Below are 21,925 nucleotides of genomic sequence, written 5' to 3' on the forward strand. Positions count from 1 at the left end.
GCTTCTCAGAGCACCACCAGCAATCAGAGCTATCAGTACTACCCTTCCCAAGAGTCCGGTATGGGTCATCTTGCACAGCCTGCCCACCCGGCCTTGCCTCTTGGGGAATTTTACTGAGGAGAAGCTTCCAAGCTCTTTAGAGTCCCCTCTACCCGCTTTTCTGGTTAAACCCCTCTTGGTCTGTTCCCTACCAATTTTGGTTTCCCCTCCCAGGGGAGTGCTCTGTAGAGGATTAACTTGGAGTCTTTAGAAATAAATTGGGGAACTTAACTAGAATTACTTATTTACAGTTTTAAACTTTTTACCAACATAGTTTACACAGAACAGTTCTGAAACATTTTAAGCAATACTAGAACTCTTGATACCAATTTTCCCCACACAGTTCAGTCTTTTTGACTCTTCCTTCTGAGAGTCAACTTTAAATCCTTTGGTCCTTTTACCACAGTATACTCAGGTGATTTAGCTTGTGAAGCAGATGAATCTTTATCCAGTGCCCGGAGGTGAGAGTGGTGTGGACTCTGGCCCAATGCCAGAGGGAAAAAATGGGAGTCTGGCCCAATGCCAGAAGGAGAATGGGGTGCAGTCCGGTCCAATGCCAGAATGCCAGAGGGAGAAAAAAACTGGTGTTGAATCCTGGTCCAATGCCAGGACGTGAGTGATGTGAGTCCAACCTTTTTCTTTTGGTCTGCACAGTCGAATTAGTAATGAAGAGTACCTGAAACGGGCTTTCAAACACAGGCATTAATGGTCTGCAATGTTATGATTCTATCAAAACTCAGTTTCTCTGTCTAATGTTATTGCTTAACTTCTCTTTTTCTATAGCTTGCATGTGTCTCTCATCAACTTCTACATACTCTGTATTTTGCAAGGAGTTGTATTTCTCAGCTAACTTAACTCCCAAAGTATTTTTATTCTCTTATATCTCTGTGTATTTAATTCACTGGTTTTCTGTTCTATTTTCAAGATCTTATTTATCTCTTGCTTCTGTTTCTTACTTTCACTTAGAGCCTAAATATTTCTTTCAACCCCTTACACTTAAATTTTTGGGGTTTTTTTTCTTACACCATTCTTCTACACAATACACTTCCCTCTAAGGAAATGTGGTAAAACTTATAATGCACAATCTACATTACTTCTATTCTAATTTGTCTATATTCACTCTCACACATTCCTTCACACTCAAGACACAAACTGGATCCTTATTGCTAGAAAATCACGGGTCCCTGTAGCCCCCCCTCACCCTGGGGTTGGCCCACAGGTCTCAGTATCCCTGGGCCTCTTGGAAGGGCCCTTACTCTGGTTGCCTCTGGTGCACATTTACCTGTGAGGCTGTCTGTGTGTCACTCACGCTCTTACAGCTATGGCTCCCTCCCACACCTGAGGAGCACTAGTCTGGTTTGCAGGTCACACACACTCTTTGGCCACAGCCCCCACCCGCCCGGGGGACACAAGCCTGGTTTGCAGGTCACACATACACACACTTGCACTGCCCCCTTCCCACCTGCCCAGGAAGTTGAGGCTGACTTCGTGACTCACTCTCACACACACAAGACAACAATAAGGTACCTTTTACTTTCACATCACTTATTACAAGTTAAGTATTACTGGCCAGTTTTGGTGCTACTGGATATCTTTTCTACCTAGCTGTTTTTTTGTCAAACTTCAGATGTTTTTCACTATTCTATACTATACTTCTTAGTACTTTGTTGAGACAGGACTTATCTGCTCCTGTATCTACTCAAAAATTCAAATTCTTCATTTAGGGGTCCCACTTCAAAGTTTACCAAGGGGCTCTTCTCGGTGTTGCATCGGGTCCCCTATAGTGTAAAGCCCCTGACCCTCTAATCATCATCTCTAAGGATCTTCCCTAAATTCTCTTGTTCCCTGGCTATTGCCGCATCGAGACTAAGCTTTCTACAAAACCTCCTGACGTGTCCTGGCTCTCCACAGTAATAGCAATGTCGCTCTCTCAAAGGGCCTTGAGGTGTCTCCATCCCTCTTGCACCTGACAGTACCGGCCTATCCTTGCCTCCTCCTGGTGGTGGACCCGCCCACCCTGCACTTTCTCTAGCTACAGCAACCATGATCTTAGCCTTGGCCTTTGCTTTTTCTTCCTCCCTCCTTAAATACACCTTCAATGCTTCTCTTAATAACTCATTAATGTCCTTCTCTTGCCAATCTTCTATCTTTTCCAGTTTTCTCCTTATATCAGGCCAAGATTTGGTAACAAATTGGACTTTTAACAGCATTTGACCTTCCGGGGTGCCTGAGTCTATTCTAGAGTACAACTGGAAGTTCCGCCTTAGGCGATTAAGCCAGGCAGCAGGAGCTTCATCCTTCTCTTGTGCACCCTCAAATGCCAATTGGGTATTAGTTCCTTTGGGAACTGACTCTTTGATCCCCCGTATCATCAAAGACCTATATTCCCTCATGGCCTTCCTCCCCTCTTCCTGGTTAGGGTTCCAGCTGGGATCTGTTAGTGGCAATTTCTGTTCACCTGTTGGCACCTGGGGTCCTGGACTGTTATCTTTCTCCCATATTCTTATGCCAGCTGCCCTTATCATCTGGACTTCTTCTGGGGAAAATAATATACTCAGGATGGAATTCATCTCCCCCCAAGTGTAGATATTTGGACCTAGAAATTGTTCCACTTGGTTGGCTACGCCCACTGGGTCCTCCACTAAATGCCCCAACTCTTTCTTGAATCCTCTCACCTCAGAAGCAGTTAGGGGAGCATTCACAAAGCCAACACCTCCCGCTATTCCTCCCATAGGAACTTCTCTGAGGGGAAAGAGTCTCTCTGCCTTGGAGGTCTTGGATCTGGTGCTGCAGTATGGCCCATCTTCAGATGCCAAACTACTTTGCGGGATATCTGGGTTACCCTGAACTTCCTACCCATCAGCAGGTGTATTTGCTGATAGCTGTTTATCAGGCGAGGAGGCATTTGTGTCCCAACTAGTAGGAGGTAAAGGGACAGCAATAGGAGGGGGAGAAGAGCCTGAGTGAATATTCAGCGGAGCTGGAGAAGGGGTGAAGAATGCAGCAGGTGGAGTAGGCGCTTGCGGTGATGCAGAAGGAACTGGAGGAGATACTGGGTTCATCATAGCGGAAGCTGAAGAGGTAGAAGGAGGAGTTTGAGCAGGGGGTAATGAGATGGCAGCCGGGGGAGGAACCGGACCTGCCCTTTGAGGTGCTTGAAGAAGAGGATTATAAAGTGGAGGGGCAGAAGGAGGCAAATAATCCAGGGGGTCCCATCTTTTACTAGTTCTATCATCCCCTCCTTCATTCCCTTCTTTCTTCCTCTGTACCTTACAAATTCGCACCCCTTCATCCTCAACAGCGCTCTTTACCCAGCAAGCCACATACAATAATTGCTCAGGATCAGTATCTCCTCGAGCTGTCAGATAATTATTTAATAGTTGGCACATCCACTTATCCTTTGTCCCACACCAAGGCCATCCCTCTTGCAGTTCTAATTCTGGCCAGACTTCCATACAATAATGGATCATTTTCGCTTTATCTAATCCCTCCGTGGCCTCTATAGAATCCCATTTTTCTAACAGTTCTCCTAAGGGACTATTGGGATGTACATACCTCAGTCTCTTGCCGGTCTTTTTACTACTACAACATCCCATTTTTCAGGTCTCAATAACAAAGTCTCAAAGGTGCCTCAACTGACCGGTAATTTCAAAAAAACCTTGTTTGAGGAGCTTCAGCCTCCTCCACTGAACTTCAAATTTCTGCCTGATGCTCAGGACTTTATACTGAAACAACTGCCCAATCTCTTGATTGCCCAACTTTCGTCAGGTCTTATATCTATCGGGACTTGAACACACGATGCCTCGGCCAAGAATCCGGGTCGTGCCTGACTCCCTCAGTCAGGAAAAACAACTGCCTGATTTTTAGTTTGCCTAACTCGCCAATTTTTAGGCTTCACCGTATCAGGACTTAAAAGCAAACCACAGCCTCCTTCGCTGGGGTTTGTGCCTGACTCCCTTTGTCAGGACTTACTTTGCCTGCAGGGCTTGCGAAAACACCCGAATCCTTCTCGGGACTGACAAATCTTACGCGAATCTTTCTCGAGACTTACAAAAGTGCCTGACCTTCCTCTGTCAGGACTTACTTTGGGTGCGTGCCACTCATACACAGTAATTCACTCCGCACGCCCGGAGTGGGGGGGCCCTTTATTCCCCCTTGGGAGACGACTTCACTCACAATAAGTCCACTCGCTTCCCCCTGTTCCTGGCCGGGTTTCTCGCGAAAAACCGGAAACGCAGTACTGAGGGGTCCCACTCGCTTCGAAGGTCCGGCTGCCGGCCCTCGTCTCACTCACACACACATGCGCACGTCTCCCACTCCCGCCACCGGAGTTCTCACCAGTCCGGTGCTCCTCTGCGTCGCTGTCCTGAGCCGATCCCTCTTGGTCCTGGTAGCCAGCTGTCCTCTGAAGATCCAAGATGGCCAGTCCTGAGTCTTCTTGCGGCGTGGCTATTCCGGACGAGCGCCCCCAGCTGAAATAAACAAAGGGCCAGGAGACTTCTTCTCCTTTTTAATGCCTTTATTAAAAGTGATCAGCTCAGGATTGGGTGGCTCAACGGGTCTGCAGTCTCCGTCGTCTTCCCGGGCGACTCAGAGGAGGAGGATATGCGCAGCTCTGTCCACAAGGGGCAGAGCTGGGGATCACGTCCTCGTGGGAGCCTTTAGGGCCTGCTGATCCTGTCAGATGGTACTTTTGCCGGCTCAGTCGGCCTAGTCTCACCGCCGGGGTCGTCTCTCATGGTCAGGGCGAGAGGGTCCGAAGGTGTTCTGCATCTCTGCAGGCTCAGCACTCGGCTCCTCACGTCCAGACATCACTCCAGTCTCTCAACTCTTAGGTGGCTCGTCGTTTTGGGGTCTTCTCTGTACACCGGGGGACCCATGCTGCATTGTGGTCTTGGAGTCACTTTGCATAGCCCCCCCCACCTTCTCAGGTCTCTTCTACTGTTCGGGAAGGTTCCCACCCTTCTGGGAAAGGTACAGCCCCCCCCACCTTCTCAGGTCTCTTCTACTGTTCGGGAAGGTTCCCACCCTTCTGGGAAAGGTACAACTTAGCCTCGGGCGAGGCTCTGCTGATACAAAAGGAGCGATTAGCCACAACGACTCGTGATTACAATAACAAAACACGAAGAACTTCAGCAGCTACCCGTGGTCTGGCTGCCTTTTTGTAACTTTTTCTCACAAAAAAATATTACCCGAATTTTGTTCATAACACGTAGGTCACTCGTACCCTTCGGCCCAGAAGCCCCCACCTACCCGGGAGCAACAGTCTACGGTGAGTGTGCAGGTCACTCACTCCTCTTTCCACTGCCTCCCCCTTCCCACCTGCCCGGGAAGTTGAGGCTGACTTTGTGTGTGTCTCACTCTCACACACCACAAAACAACAATAAGGTACCTTTTACTTTCACATCACCTATTACAAGTTTAGGTGTTACTGGCCAGTCCCGGTGCTATTGGATATCCCTCAATCCAGCTGTGCTGTTCAACCCCAAATGCTCTTGGGCAATTTTTTCCCTCAGTCCTGCCGTGTTGTCCAACCCCAGATGCTCTTGGGTATTTTTCCCTCAATCCAGCTGTGCTGTTCAACCCCAGATGCTCTTGGGCATTTTCTGTCCCTCAACCCAGCGGTGTGGTACAACTACAGATGCTCTTGGGCATTTAATTTGTTTTGCTGTGTTGTCCAACCCTGGATGTTCTTGGGCATTTTTTATCCCTCAATCCGGCTGTGTTGTTCAACCCTGGATCTTGTTGGGCAAAAATTTTTCCCTCAATCTAGCTGTGTTGTCCAACCCTGGATACTGTTAGGTAAAATTTTCATCCCTCAATCTAGCTGTGTTGTCCAACCCCGGATACTGTTGGGCAAAATGTTCATCTCCCAATCTAGCTGTGTTGTCCCACCCTGAGTTTTCTTGGGCATATCCTCACTCCGACAGAATTCTGCTCAACCCTGCTCTTGGATGCTCTTGGAATATAAATCCGTCAACCCAGCAGGTTTTAGGGGCCCCTCCTGTCTCGTTTCCTAGTGGATTGGGCTAGGAAACCTTGCTCCCTACCTCTGAGGGGTCCAACCCCTCCCTGAGACCCAGTCCCAGTTACCCCAGGGGATTCTTTCACTCTCTTATCACTCGCTTCGTCTCTTTACTGGCTGCTTTTCTCGTGAAAAGACGGGGGACAACCAGTCCGCACTCACTTGGCAGGTCTGGGACAACCAGCCCTCCTCTCATTCACACACATTCATCTCCCCATACCTGCCCCCCCGCCCCCCCCCCCCGAGAAGTACTTACCAATCCTTTTTCCTTCCCGGGTTCTTCGTGCGCACTACTAGTTTTAGGGGGCCGATTACCGCGGTTGTGGGGAGCCTTTTTCCCTTCTCTTTGTTTTATTGTCTCCTTTTGTCCACAGATCGTAACCTGCGTCTGTCGGTCACTTCAGGGGAAATAGAGCGAGGCTGCCAAAGAGGGCAGGGCGCGCCTTCCCCACTCTGACTCTCCTAAAGCACCGGCAGCGAGGTGTTAGCAGCCATCCTCTGCTACCAAATTGTGAAAAACACCAATCACTTGTTTTTAAAATTTTTAAAAGTTTAATAGTAATAAAATAGTTAAAAAGAATAGTAACACAATTAGAGTAATAACAATTTGGACAAATTAAATTAGGACAATATGAGACAATAAAAACAAAGAGTTACGGACGTCTGAGTACCTTTTTCTGGGCATCACGAGCCCGTTAACAAAGGATTAACCCTTAAGAACAATAGTCTGTTGCATATTCATACACCTCATACATGATGCATAAATTCTATTCAAATACAGGATTCTGTCTGGTCAGTGTCAACTTCTTTCTAATCCTGACAGCGCCTCCAAGCCGGGAAGAAGTTCGTTTCTTCTGATAAGAAGGCAATAAATTCCCTTCCTCTGAAAGATCTAGGTGTCCTGTGGCTGCTATCTCGCTGCATGCCCTTTCTGTTAAACAAAGCATCTTACATAGCATCGTTTCTATTTTAACAATTTTTATAACCTAAAACTATATTTAACACAGTACTGAAGAAAATTAATGCAGCATTATTTTCTAACACAACACATATAATATTCATTTTAATATTTGCGAAAAGCCAATCATAAAATACAAGCATTTTTCACAGGTCCCAAAACCTCTCCCGGTCCCAAAACCCGAAAGGCTGTGCCAAGATCTCTTATATCACTATTGGGCATGTGAAGCAGATGTATTCAAGTCATTTTGGCTTGACAATTTGACCATATATGACAGGCATGCTCCATTGGGACAAAATGGCGGCGCCTTATAGGGAGTTGCCGTACAAGAAAATGGCGGCCCCCTACAGAAAAGTGACATACAAGAGGGCGGCCCCCTGTGCCGAGCATGCGCAGTGCGGTAGACGCCATTTTATAACCATCGAGACTACCGACTTCCAACTACAGCACCACCTCTGGCCGCTTCTATTATTGCAAGAAAAAGGGACGACAAAAAGTTCTCTACAGGAGCACCGACAGAAGAAACAAATCTATAGAATGCAGCTCAACCATATCTAAAGAAACCATTTTATGTCCTCCAGATACCAGAGACTTTTCGAATTTTAAATCAAGTGCTCATTCAGAAAAAAGCAATTCTGCAAACCCAACCAGCAGGAAACCCAGAAGGCACATATACAAAAATAGTACAAGGGATATCTGAGTCATTACTTTCATCCATAGACCACCTCACGCAAACCATTGCCACAATGCAAACAGAAGCCATCAAAACATGCTTCAGAGATGAAGAAGACTGGCAAATATCGCTCAGAGCCCACAAAAAATATAAAGTAACCTAATCAATGTCTTAGATGCAAAAAGGGAAAACACCATGCAAAACAGTGCTGTTCTAAATATGACATAGATGGAAATCTTCTACTGGGAAAAGTATTTTCCAATGACAACCATCTGAAATTTCTCCAAAGACAGAACACTTAGGGAACTTTAATGTTTATAGATAATAACTTTCAATAAGTTAAGTGTTGATAAGATCAAGCAAAGTTAAGTTTCACTACATTTAAGTCTAAGTACTCTTAAGTTACATCTTGCCACTTTGATATTCTGTTAAAATTAAGTTTATTATTTCTTGCTATCAGAATTCATTCATTCCAAGTTTAAGTGTTGTTTAATATAACTTATCCTAGGTTTTGTTAAAAGTTATTTGTCTAAATTCTAAGATATGTAGTTTTTTTTCTAGAGAGATAAGACAGCTCTGATTGAAACAGCTGAGATGAGATGCTAACAAACACCTGTTTGAGTGGAAGAAGATGCAGTTTGTTACATCATCAATTTCATCGAAATTTCTATTCTTCATTACAGTCTCTGCTGTTTTTGTCTTTTATAGGTGATTTTGATAAATAGCAACTGTTATTAATATTACATGAATGTTTAAAAAATGTTGTCTTAACTTCTTCAAACATTTGCTGCTGTTATACTGATTGCATAATGTGAATTCACTGATTTTTTTTTTTATAAGAATTATTTACAAGGTACTGTTATAGTATTTACAGCCAGCTTCCATCAGCCAGCCAGCTTTGCCATCTCTTTTCGTGATCACCTATAAGACACGTGTCGTTTCAGGATCCTACCTTTTTTGTTATTGTTGTTCTCTAGCTGTTAATGCATCTCTTAGACCAGGTAAACTCTCTGGCTGGTCCCTACACTAACCTTATGGTTTGATCTAATGTTGTCTCATAATTTTAAGTATTTTTCAGAGTTCTAAGAAAAGATATTTGAGCTTAATTGAAAGCCTCCTCCAGAGTGCTAGTCTTGTAGCTTTCCTCAGTTATGACAAAAGCACTTTATAGAGTCCAGCTGCAACATTAATTTTTTTTTTCTGGGTTTCATACTGGGTAATCAGTCTCTCATGCATCTGCATTTCCTCCACCTTCCCACTCTCGGTGTCTAGAGCCAGGCTCACAATCCTGTCTGTGACCACTTTCAGATCTTTGAAGAAGAGGTTTGCTGTGTTTGAAGCATCTTTATCCTGAAGGAAACTGCAGAGGGATTCAATTAATGTCTTTACTCATGACTGTTATTCTTAAGAGCCTTGTTTTAAAATGTGTTAAAAGACAACCACCAATTAGAGTTTGGGCTGTGGCCGGGCCCTAATTCTACTTGGATGGGATGTTTAACAACAAACCCAGGTGTTTTCTGCATCAAAACTAGATTTAAGTCGCTTTGACTTGACAATTTGACCTTGCTAATATGATAGCTGAACCTACTTAAAAGTGAGCTTGGGGAATCGTTATCCAGACATGATTTTCCAATTCTCCATTGATTTGAGATTTATCAGCTGTTGCAGACTCTGGGATATTGGTTCAGTGTTATAATGCTTATTAATTATATAATTTCACATGTGTTATTGATTAGGTGTATTGTCTGATTAATTCATAATTGCTGTCAGTTTCTTCTTCATTACGTGCATTGTTTTGCTCTAGTGTTTCCTCATGCTAATAATCAAAGGGTGTTAGTGGTGACAACTTATGTCGTTATCTTATCTATCTCTATATAATTTTGCAAAGCAGAACTAATCAATATTTTGTTTCTTGTATTAGAGCCCATTTTTCACTTCTAAGATTTTAAGAAAATCCTCCAGTCCCTGCGGGGGTGTGAGTTTGCTTGTGTTTCTGCAAGTATGGAGTCTGGGTAAATTTCCACAAAGAGCATGAGACCCTATCAAATGCAAGAAAATGCTGACCACTCCATAAGCAGAGAGGAGGACACACGGATGTGAATTGCATGGAGATTCCGACTTGCACCTGACGTCTTGTGCTTCAACCACAGAAAATTGTGGCCTTTATAAGTGTGAGAATCAGTAGGGTTGTAGAATTTTTGTTAGCTGATAGCTTAAGGGAAATATGGGGTTTGATCAAATGTTATACTTCTGCTTTTTGGCCTCATTTGCTCTTAGTAGTGCAACTTTACTGGTTAGCCTACCTAGAACAAATGTTTGGGTGACTTTAGTTAATGTTTTAGGTTTGGATACTTTGTGTTTATCTACTGCTACTCCAGAAAATCCATTCTCTACTTGCTTGGGCAGTGTACCAGAAGAAATGTGGCCTATACCAGAAAAGATCATCAAAGCTATGTAAGACACCTTGCAATGGGCATTGTTGAACTTTCCAGGTCATATTAGCACTCATTTTCCCCCTCATAAGCCTTTTTATTCGCATCAACGGGTGGAAGAACTGCCTTGGCTATTAAAGCAACCTGTAGAAGGCCTCATGGTTTTTACTGATGCCCGTCGATAAAACTTTTAAAGCAGGTCTTACTTGGCAGGGCAAAAGCAAATGGCTCAGTGAAATCCTTGAGGTGAAGGGACACAGCAGGTACTGAAAGGATTGCTTGATAAACAAGAAATGAGGGAGGATGGGTGTAGGAGCGATGGTGGGTAGGACGGTTGAGACGGACAGAGACGAGAGATCTCTGAAGCCACGTCTTGGAACTTGCGGTTTATTGCAAAGGGCGTGGGTGCAGGGGCCCTGCTTGGAGCTGCCAGCCGCAGCTCAGAGCAGGCCCCAAAGAGGAGCCCGAAAGAGAGAGAGAGAGAGAGAGAGAGAGAGAGCAAAGAATAAGAGAGAAAGAGAGGACAGAAGAAGAGTAAAACAGGACGAAGTTCCCGTTACAATACAATAAATCTTCCTCTGTGCTGAATATTCTAATTTTCACTAACCAATCTAGTACAAGATACAAATCCTATAGCATTTACATACAGCCTATAAGAATCATTACATTACCATACTGTGTTACATTTTAAACCCTAAAAACTACTCTTTGGACTCCTTCTGCCAAGCTAGTAGGGTCTGCTCTGACTCTTGGACCTCTCTGCAAGCAGAGGGTATTGTTTAATCAAAAGGAGATTACCTTCAGCCAGCCATACCATTGTTTTCCAGTTGTTCAGTAACTAAGGCTTGGTATCTCAAAGCTTGCTTTCATTTCAATCTCGCTTATAGTTTCCATATTCTCAAAATCTTTTGCCAGGCAATCATATTTTTAAGGCTTTCCTGTTTCATCTTCTCCAACAGATGGGCTGAGCCCACAGAACAGAGTGCTGAAAGCAGTTCATGTTATGAATCATCTATGGTTAGTAGGTAATTGTAGTGAACTAATCAATCAGCACCACCTGAAAACATCCATTGCCCTCAGAACTGTGGACACTTTTGCTATCCTTGGGTGAGATTAGAATATGTGGAGCATGCATTAGATAGCTGTGAGTTTAGAGGAGGAAGTTTCCCAAGTTGTGAAGTGTGCAGACCTCGGCACACCCAAAAGTTCAATACCTGGGTGGTGTTATTCCAAGTAACAGGAATAAAAGTTAATTCCCCATAAACCTCAAGAAGCGCTGGGCTTGTTTCCTTTTCATGCATCCTGGTGCCCATGGGTTGTGGCCATGCAGGCTGTGTGGGAGGCAGGGTTGTTTGGGCTTTTTGGTGTTTTCTAGGGGTCCGTGTTCTGGATGGTGGATGAACTCTCTGGCCTTTTTCTTCGTGGAGTGTTGTTGTCTATCCTTGTTGTGGGGTGCTGTGCTTCTTCTCAGCTTTGGATTGGGTTTGTCAGTGCTCTTTTTGCTTCCATCTTGTTTTTCAGACTCCGGCTCATTTGGTGGAGGAGCTTGTGGTTTTGCCTCCTTGCTGGGGCTGATCTTTTCACACTGGTTGGCTGTGGGGGTCGGAGTGCTGGCTGCTTCTCTAAATTAACCCACCAGGATGGCATTGACAGAATATGCAGCTTACTTGGGCCAATGCTACCGGGGTAGATTCCTTTTGTTTATCCTTAGCCATGCCAGGAGATCCTTTCCATACATTTTTAAATTGGTATCCCAATAAGTGACTTTACTAAGTTTGCAAAATGGGTAGGAGCTGGAGGAAAACCATACGTGGAAGCCAGTAGGCCGAACACGGAGGATTGATGGTGTAACATAACCAGTGGTGGTACAAAATTGGACGTGTGCAAAAGGCTGGGGATTAAGCCAAATGGCGAGGGCTTCCAAGCAGGTATGACAACACAGTTACTGAGTGAAAGTGGACTAGAGCCTCAAGAACTAGACTTGCTAGGCTCGGTACCTGGAAATTATTACTTGTTTTTTAACTACTTTTTAAACCCAAAATCAACTAATATGAGCAATGTCCTAGTCCCACGTCCCAAAAATAATAGCGTCATTCTTAATCCCAATTCTCCATGGTATAAGAATGTGACAGAATACTCCCACAATTGGACTTATCCTGGCAGTACTGGTGCAAATGTGACTGTAAGAAAGCTTCCATCAGCTATCTTTTTAATCTGTGAGGAGTTTGAAGGAATGTGTTGTATGAACCTCTCTGACCATTCTGCATCCATTCACAAGAAACTCAAACAACTACAAGATAACATGAAGAAATTGACTGTGAATGACTGGGGTTTGGATGAACGGTTTAAGGGATGGGGAATAACCGGATGGTTGAAAGATATGGTAAAGGGAACTTTGTTGGTATTAGTAGTCATTATTTTATTGCTTTGTGTTATTCCATGCATAATTAAGTTGGTGACCTGCTTAGTAGAGAATACAGTAAAGAGGGTCTGGCTGGTGCAAGAAGAAGAAGGGGGAATTGTAGCAATGTATCTGAACAACTTAGGCCTCAGTGTGCTCCAGCCATACCGCTTGTAACTGTTCTTATCAGAATTTTCTCAGGGCACTGGGGAATTCATCAAGGTTACTAAGACATCAGCTGTGCTAAAATAAGAACGAAGAAGCTGAGAAACGGCATACCAGGATCGCAAGAACTAGATAACAGAGTACTGTAGGACACCTGCACGGTAACCAATCACGGACACTGAGAAATGGAGGCAGAGAACGAGAGAACAAGACAAAGGCACCAATCAAGAAGTGTGATCTTAGCAGTTTGTAGAATCTATAAAAGTGTGTGTAATGTAAACAATGAACGGCTTCTGCTTGATCATATTGGTCAGTTGTTCAGGAGTCCTGGTTTACCTGCAATAGGCAGGCAGGGAGGTGTGAGCTTGGAGGATCAATGTGTATTTAAACCTGAAACCTCTCTTAGCCAGGTACGCACGTCTTTGGTGGAAATATCCCCCATGTGTCCCAGCTGGAATAAAACATACCTGCTTTACAATTTTTAATTGTAAAGTCCTTATGCCGCAACTCACCTCCTCCTTCACCATCATGTCCTGTTAGATGGTCCTAAACCTATATTTTACCTCAGTGTGCTATCCTACCTGAATCAGACTCAGAAATCATATATCCTAGCTTTTGAAAGGAGTTAAACAAAGAATTTTGTATTTTTGCCTAGTTTGGTAGCTTGTTTTTACTTGTTTTTGTAGTTTGCCTAAACATTGTAACTTTCATTTTATAATTTAGTTTTACTTCCTTGATTTTGCTTAAACTTTGTAACTTTCAATCTATAGCTTAGTTTTACCATATAACTGCCATTCGTATCTTTGTTTTAATTGCTATTTAGACTATTAGCTCATAGTAGAACGCTGATAACAAGGGACTGAGAAGATGAGCAAACCTCCCCAGCTGTGGCTTGATTACAGTGCCCTAAGACCTTCAGAACACTAAATAAGTAGAAACCTGTCAAGATGAAAGACTCATGAGTTTTGCCTTGCTGAGGCTAATTGCATGAGTCTCACGTTACCAAGATAAGAGGTGAACAAGTCAGTACAGATGGACAGCGCATGCACAAGCATGGAAGTTCAAGCAGAGGACATGATGAGGAAGACGCTGGAATCATATAAAACACCCCAAAATAAAGAATGCAGTTCTGACCAAGAGACAGTAGATGACAATCTTGCTCCACGAAAACATAAAGGACCAAAAATCCAAGGAATTTTTAATTACGTACCTATTACGTGCCAAGGGGGACAGACTTTGAGCGCGGCTTGGGGAATTCTTTGACTATTAAAATGTATAAAACCCCGAGGGAACAATGCCCAAGCAGGTGTGTTTATGGAAAAGGACACCTCCAGCACGTTCCAGTACTGAATAAAGGAATGCTTTCTTAACAGGTTATGCCGTTAAGTGATTTTCTTTGAATCGCTGTACTTTTGCACTTCCACAACTTTACTTCCAAAACATCTGCATTCTGAATATTAGTAGTCCAAACCACAGGTGGATTATGTCTGTATTGTAGAAGCAGGAGTTAATTGCATGCTTTTAAACTACTCTTTTATCTCCCTGTCTCAATTGTCATCCTGGCTTTTGGACCTCTGTGACTTACCTATCTTGTCATCTCCAAGTATTTGAAGTTTTCCTTAGAAGTGTCAACACTTGTGTAATATATAATGTAAAGTAATTCATGCTTAAATAGAAAATGTATGAAATAAAAATTGTAAAATAAACTAAACATGCAACCAGCCTCTGACCACTGACTACCCAGAGGCAGATTTCCACACCAAAGTTGCGAAACTCCTGGTGGCAGCAGGAATGAATGCCTCATTTACAAGTAAAAAGGATGTGGCTGGTGTGGAGATGGGCTTCTGGGAACACCCAAGAACGACCAGCACTCGATAAGTATCATCAATCAAGATAATAGAAGTCCTCAAAAACCTACATCCTAAACACGACTTCTCCTGACATTATCAGAGCTCACTGCCACCCGAGAAACAGCAATTGTCCAGCCCTGTACAGTAAAAAGAAGCTTCATACATATGCGGGGTGACAAAAGAAATTAGGGCACCTCTGCCTCAGGCGGAACAAACTGTGTAAAACAGCCCTGCCGGAGTCGGAGTCGGCATTTGTGAACAGAAGGAGGTCCGATGCGATAGAGGTCAGATCTAGGTTCACCCTGTGCTGATCCCGGGTTCGACACTGTCTCTTTGACTGTAGCTTTCAAGGACCGTATTTTTGGTCGTGAAAATAAAATCTTTTGCATTTATTAATTTGGCTTTCTTGTTGATCAATTATAACAATCCTGGTGACCCCAGCATGATCTTATTTGGGAGTTCGGGGACCCCCTCTCCGGTCAGGAGGTGCCCCGCTGATTTTAGCGGCCTGACGGGATTGGGGACCTTTGGAACCAATCAGATTCCGAATCAAAGCCAGAGCCACAATCAAAGAGGGGATAAAAACAGGCCCAGAGCTCTCGGGAAATTCGGAGCGATCTAGAGAGGGATCTCCAAAGCCACGGTGCCTTCTCACTCTAATAAGTCTACGTGCATGAAGAATCCACGTGAAAAAGGAACCGTATCGCATGGTTGAGTGGAGTGTGATCAAGCGTGTGTGTGAGACGTGATATTACCACAAAGCGAGTGTGGACTCCAAGATTGCAGTTCCACTCTCCCGTGAGGAAAGTGGTTGGTCGTGGAGGAAGCAGACTCCTTGACTCATTGCACATGTGAAGCCTGAAACTAGGGGAGAGTTCAGGGGTGGAGTCACGGAATTGGATCAGAAGGGAAGGGATGTTCCTAGGGATTTGGGAGCTGGTAAACCTTCTGGTCCGGGATTCAGGTAAGAGAGCTCGTTACCAGGCGAAAAGCCCACGGAACGGTTCTCTGAGAGGCTAAGTAAGCTGGTAGGTTTTTTTTAACAGACGTCAAGTATAAAACCGGTACCGGATAGAGACCCAGGATTCTTTCCAAGAATCCCAGCAGAAAACTTAAAGTAAGAAAGGTTGGGAAAAATCGTTTTCCAGAAAATGGGACCGAACAAGAGTAAGGCTCAGGAAAAACCCCAGGAAAAACCTTCAAGGGCCCAAGAAAAAGTTCTGCCTGAAATCCCAAGGGATAGTCCATTGGGGCAGATGTTGGAACATTGGGAAGACAACCCCGAGAGGAGGGGAAAAATCTAAGCAGAGAATGGTTCATTTTTGCATTGAGAAATGGGGAGGCAGAGAGATCAGGAGGTACTCGGTCTGGCCTGTTTTTGGCATGTTTGAGAGGTGGACTTGCCAAACTTTATATGATCATGTGGCTGGCAAGCACCCGTAGGACTTGGAGGAAATAGAGTACGCCAGACTGTGGGGGAACACTAGTTCAGGGTTATTCCCGATAAGAACACGCAGGGATGCTGCGACCCGGGACAAGGAATGGGAACCTTTGGATAACCTCCCACCTTCCTATCTGATTCCTCTGCCCCAGCCCATGCAAGCCAAGGTCCCTGTGCCCGCAGTCACAGGTCCTCTGCAAGGCCAGGCACCTCTGGTGCCTGTACCACCTCCAGAAGCCTCGCTCTCACAAGAGCAGGCTTCAGCACCTCAGCTCCCACAGGAGCAGTCCCAGCCCCCGCCACCACCAAAAACAGAAGAGAAATGAACCCACACCCCACGGGGAGAACCAGCTCTCCCCCAGCTCACTGAACACAACGAAGAACGAGGAAGGTAAATACTGACGATAGTGAGGATGAGGAAGAGAAACCCAACCTCTTCCCTTTACGGGAAGTACCAACTGCTCCAGGAATTATCGGCTTCATAAACCTGCTGATCAATACTGGAGACATCAGGGCTTTCAATAAAGAGATGGGGAAGCTGATGGATGATCCGTTGGGGGTGGCAGAAAGATTAGATGAATTTCTAGTGTCCCGTTCTCGGCTGTTTTGATAGCCTGGAAAGGCTCGGGGAGGCCTTGGGACAGCTCGCGCTCCAAAGGATGAGAAGAGTCTTCAGGTTTTTTCTCGGTCTTCAGTGTTTATTAGCTTTTATCTACAAGATTTTCTCTCGGCCCGACAGAGGTCCACACAGCACGTCAGCCATGGACACACTGACTGCCTTCGAGGCGGTCACTTATCTTTATACTCAAAACTACATATAAGATATTTACCTATTTTCCCCAATGCTTTTCACCCTTATTGATAAGTGCACTTTTAGTAAGAACCAATCCCAAAGTGCCACCACCACCACAGAAGATGGAGGCCAAGAAGAAGAAGAAGAAGGACAGGACAAGCCCCAATTCCTCCATCTTACTTCTCTAGACCCCCCTGTACCAAAATTCTAAAACCTGTGTTTCGCACTATAATTAACCTATCCCTTCACCATTTATCCCAGTGTGATCCTCCCATCCTCATACAGGTGTCGTCTCCTGTGCAGGATCAAAGTCCAGCCACCAGACACTTCTGGCAACATTCCAGGACTTCCAAGCCCCCCAAGGGTGGTCTCGGTGACTCTGCACCTCAGTCCTGAGGCGCTGAGATCCCACATTCTAGGAACCAGCATCTATACCTATGATGACCTGAATGCCATATTATGGTCGTTGTTTAATAACGAGGAGAGGGAAATGATAAGACAAGCTTTGATCTGAGATTGGGAACATAGGAACCCCCCGGGAGAGCGAGGGGACCAGAGGTGGCCTGACCAGAAACCATCATGGAGCGCTCAGACGGAGGAAGGCAGGCAGAACCTGCCAAACCTCAGAAATATGTTGATACAAGGTATACGGGAGGCGGTACCAAAAGGGCAAAATATGAGTAAAGTACTCGAGGAATGCCAGGGAAAGGGTGAGACACCCACCAAATGGTTGGAAAGGCTGAGAAAGAGCCTTCAAATGTATTCGGGAACAGACCCTGAATCCTCAATTGGGGCTGTCCTACTGAAAATGCAATTTGTGGCAAAATCATGGGAAGATATAAGGAAGAAACTAGAGAAAATAGAGGGCTGACAGGATAGAGAATTGCAGGATTTGCTTAGAGAAGCACAAAGGTTTACATGAGAAGAGACAAAGAAAAACAGAAAATCCAAGAAAAGGTGCTAGTGGCTGCAGTAAGGGAGGCACAAAAACAGGTACAGGTCTGAGAATCGGCAAAACCAGCACAAAGCCAACCACCACTGAGGAAACAGAACCCCTCCCAAGGTGAGGACCCAAACAACCAGAAAAAACATAGAGTGCTTTTACAGCAAACAAAAAGGCCACATTTGAAGAGATTGTCCGAAGAGAATCAAGGATGAGAAAATTTTTCAGGAAGATTAGAGGTGTCAGGGGCTTTTTAATTTGGGGTCCAGAAGATCCAAGGAGCCCTTGATAAAGTTGACAATAGGACCCCACAAGCAAGAAGTATTATTTCTAGTAGATTTTTAGAGCAGAGCGAAGCACTGTGCAGCGGTTACCACTTGGATGCTCTATACACAAAGATACTATGATGGTAATCAGGGCAAAGGGGGAACCTTTTAAGGTTCCGGTTACTAAAAATGTTGAAATAGAATCAGAAAACAAGCTTTGCATCGGAAACATGCTACTGGTTGAAGAAGCAGATTATAACCTGCTGGGAAGGGATTTATTGATAACATTAGAAATCCGCTTAGTGGTACAGGAATCCCAGCTCAAGGTGAGTTTGTACCAACTCACTACCAAAGACAAAGGGAAAATAGATCCAAAGGTCTAGTACACACAAGGGGAAGCAGGGAGGTTAGACATAGAACCAATCCACATCGAAATTGAGAGGCCTGAAACCCGATTAGGGTAAAGCAGTATCCCATTCCCATGGAAGGGAGGAGGGGGTTGAAACCAGTGATAGAAGAACTGGTAAAGAAAAAATCATTGGAGCCTTGCATGTCCAGACATAATACCCCAATACTGGCAGTGCGGAAAACAGATGGCAGTTACAGATTGGTGCAAGATTTAATGGCTGTGAACGAAAAGACTAAGACACTGTTCCCCACGGTTTTGAATCCTTTCAATTTGTTAAATAATGTCTCTCCCAACGACATGTGTTATAGCATAATTGATTTGAAAGATGCCTTTTAGACTTGTCCTTTAGCCAAGGACAGCAGAGATAAACCTGCATTTCAATGGGAAGACCGGGAGACCAACCGAAAGCAGCAGTTCAGATGGATATCTTTGCCTCAGGGGTTCATGGACTCACCAAACCTGTTTGGCCAAGCACTTGAACAAGTGCTGAGTCACTTTGTACCAGTGGAAGGGACAAAATTGTTGCAGTATGTAGATGACATTGATTGCTGGTCCAAGGGAAGAGGACTGTAAGGATGAGTACTATAGTGTTATTGAATTTCTTGGGGCACAAAGGGCTGAAAGTGTCCAAGTTGAAACTTCAGTTCACAGAGCCCGAAGTGTAGCAGACTCCATAGAATTGGCTAAGGCTCCGTGGAGGGCTGAGACTTAACAGTAGGAACTGCTGAGTCATGATGAGACCGCAAAATAAGCTCCTGTCTTCTGCCCGGCGACCCATAGCTTATCTTTTTAACCCCATAGGTCACTTTTCCCCTAACCCTTACTATTGGACAAGTTTGGATCCCCCTATATCCTACAAAAAGGGGCTGTTTTAGCCCATTCGGCAGAAGAAGAGCTGTCCTTTGAACCCTTCACAGACCCCTCAATAAACCATCGCTGTGGAATGCCAGGACCTCTCCTTCTCCTCTCTGGCCGTCTGCTTCTACCCCCTAGCCCTATGGCGCTTTTGGCAAGCATGAGCTGAAATCCTAAGAGAGCTGATAATCACTAATGAGCTGAAAATCACTTAGCTTGCCAAAGGTAGCCACGGCTTCCAGCGGCATGGGTATTCGGGCACTCCGTCTCCCAGAGGGACTGAGTTATCCGGATAAGGACTGCCTTGATCAGGGTTAAGCCCAATCTGAGGGCTGCGGGAGCTTGGAGGGAGACCAACCCCCCCCCCCCCCCCCCTCCGCCTTTTTCACCGAAGTGAAATATTTAGGACATTGGTTAGCCAAAGCCAAAAATAAGTTAGATCCCGAAAGGGTGGCAGGGATTATTGCCCTGCCCCCTCCACAGACAAAGAGAGAGGTGAGACAATTATTGGGAATTTAAAGATAGTGCAGGCAGTGGATTGAAAGGTACAGCGAAAAGGTAAAATTTCTGTACGAAAAGCTCACCACTGACAAGTTAAAACAGATGAAACAAGATGAAGATAGATTTAAGGAATTAAAAGAAACACTCATGGCAGCACCAGTGCTGAGCCTCCCTGATGTGAAAAGGCCATTCCAGTTGTTTGTAGATGTCAGCAGTCATACTGCCCATGGCATATTAACGCAGGATTGGGCCGGGGCCAGGAAACCAGTAAAATACTTATCTAAGCTTCTGGACTGTTATGAACAAAAATTCGGTTAATATTTTTTTTGTGAGAAAAAGTTACAATCTTGCTCCACGAAAACATAAAGGACCAAAAATCCAAGGAATTTTTAATTACGTACCTATTACGTACCAAGGGGGACAGACTTTGAGCGCGGCTTGGGGAATTCTTTGACTATTAAAATGTATAAAACCCCGAGGGAACAATGCCCAAGCAGGTGTGTTTATGGAAAAGGACACCTCCAGCACGTTCCAGTACTGAATAAAGGAATGCTTTCTTAACAGGTTATGCCGTTAAGTGATTTTCTTTGAATCGCTGTACTTTTGCACTTCCACAACTTTACTTCCAAAACATCTGCATTCTGAATATTAGTAGTCCAAACCACAGGTGGATTATGTCTGTATTGTAGAAGCAGGAGTTAATTGCATGCTTTTAAACTACTCTTTCATCTCCCTGTCTCAATTGTCATCCTGGCTTTTGGACCTCTGTGACTTACCTATCTTGTCATCTCCAAGTATTTGAAGTTTTCCTTAGAAGTGTCAACACTTGAAAACATATTTTCACATTTTTCTCAGCTCTAGAATTGTCCCTGGTTTTTAAATGTGAATAATATCCTGTCTTACAATAAGAAAACCTACTGGAAAAGCCTAAGGGATAGTTCGAGTAATTTTACCTGCTCACTTTCCCTGCTGCAACGACGAAAGATGATTGGGTCTTCTTGGGTATTCTCCGCACCCCCACACCCTCCCCCTACCGTCTCTGTTTGGCAGTGCGATTTGTCCTAAGAACACCAGGTGTGAATTGTAGGAGGAACTGTCTGAATGCTTGCTCAATTAATGCATTCCAGAGATGGGGGAGCTGTGATGATTGTGACTGACTTTGGCACACATCGGGCTGCAAAAGAGTTTAAAATGCTGCTGGAGAACGGACCAACTGGTCCCCCGCGATTGCAGGCAGCTTCCGGGTGGATCCCTCCCCCCTCCCCGGCAGGGACAGCTGCAAGGTACATTCAGCCCAAAAGATGGGAAACACTCACTTTTGGATGGGTAAGTAAAAGCACTAAGATCTGGTCACATATGTATATAAAATCCTAAAGTAGCTCCATAGATGCTTTATTATTGTGCATTCTGCAAGGCCAAAGACTGTAAACCTGTGTGTTTCTAGCCGAACCTGCTGAGATTTTAACCCTTTACACCTGCTTATACTGCATTGGCAATATTTAGATACTGTATTAGCAATAAATCTAATCATAATCAGCCACATAATCAATGTCGTACTTCTTGCACCCGACCGAGAGTCTTCTCTCTACTACTCCGCCACACCTGGTTTCAAAAATACCAGGAAGAGAACCTCTAGTAATCTCCCATAACAGCATTTTATATTTAGCTCATTATTCCAAGAGCCCAGTCTAAAAACATGACATTTTTATCCCACCACAAGTCCGTGATTTATAGGCAGCCTTAAATCCTTCCAAAGAAAAATTTATTTTGCTCTGCCCACCTCTATGACAAATTTTTTGTTTAGCTTTCTTTATATAAAACCCACATAACTCCATGACTTGCAGAAAAAAGGCATATTTAATGGAACAGCTTTTCAAAGCGATTACTCTTATATTTGGTATTTAATATTTTAAAATATTGTGCAGTAACCAAGGACCTACAGGTATTTCTGTCAAAATATACTTGAAGTATATGATACTGTTAAAATTGTAATTAGCCGGAAGAGGGCAACTGAAGTAATATACTACAGAACATTTTATTAGGAGATATATTATTAATAAACATATTTGTTAAAAAAAAAGCTGCTGAGACACAATCCTGGCTCAATGAGCTAAAAAAGTTAACCATAACCGGCAGTAATCAACATGCTTTTTAGGCCAATATCATAGTCACAT

At 44.3% G+C, this 21,925-nt stretch overlaps 1 protein-coding gene across 1 annotated transcript in view; it reads right to left on the reverse strand.

The window, feature by feature from the left end:
- LOC128946106 (protein fem-1 homolog C-like) overlaps positions 1-21,925 on the reverse strand; it is a 58,487-nt gene that overhangs the window by 35,275 nt on the left and 1,287 nt on the right. The window lies entirely within an intron of this gene.

Source organism: Melozone crissalis, unplaced genomic scaffold (assembly GCF_028551555.1).
Source record: "Melozone crissalis strain CALT ecotype California unplaced genomic scaffold, PUWL_Pcris_2 ptg000074l_1, whole genome shotgun sequence".
NCBI classification, from domain to species: domain Eukaryota; kingdom Metazoa; phylum Chordata; class Aves; order Passeriformes; family Passerellidae; genus Melozone; species Melozone crissalis.